Source organism: Myotis davidii, unplaced genomic scaffold (assembly GCF_000327345.1).
Source record: "Myotis davidii unplaced genomic scaffold, ASM32734v1 scaffold2389, whole genome shotgun sequence".
In the NCBI taxonomy this organism is placed as follows: Eukaryota; Metazoa; Chordata; class Mammalia; order Chiroptera; family Vespertilionidae; genus Myotis; species Myotis davidii.
The window spans coordinates 18,443-19,002 of NW_006299725.1; positions in this window are offsets into that span (position 1 = coordinate 18,443).

Genomic DNA, 560 nt, shown 5'->3' on the forward strand with positions numbered 1-560 from the left:
TAAAAGCCTATGACCGTTATGACCGGTCTTCCAGAACGCAGGAACGTCAGGTTGCTATGACGTGCACTGAACACCAGGGGCCAGATGCTCAATGCAGGAGCTGCCCCTAGTGATCAGTGCGCTCCCACAGTGGGAGCACCTCTCAGCCAGAAGCCGGGTTTACAGCTGGCGAGCCCAACAGCAGCCATGGAAGCCTCTCTGACCTCTGCAGCAGCACTGCAGAGGACTGTGGTGGCAGCAGCAGGCACAGCGGTCCAGGATGAATGCCCGGCCCCAACTCAGCCTCCTCTCCTTTGCCTGCTGCTTCTGGCACTGCTACATCCCTCAGGGGATGTCGGACTACGACTTTGGCCCAATACCCTGCCCTGTGGGGATTAGGCCGAAACCTGAAGTCTGACATCCCCTGAGGGGTCCTGGATTATGAGAAGGCGCAGACCAGGCTGAGAAACTTCACTGGTGCATGAATTTTGTGCACTGGGCCTCTAGTATATGTATAAACATGCATGTATATTTACAAATATAAATATCTATGTATACATAATACATAGATAAATGGTTCT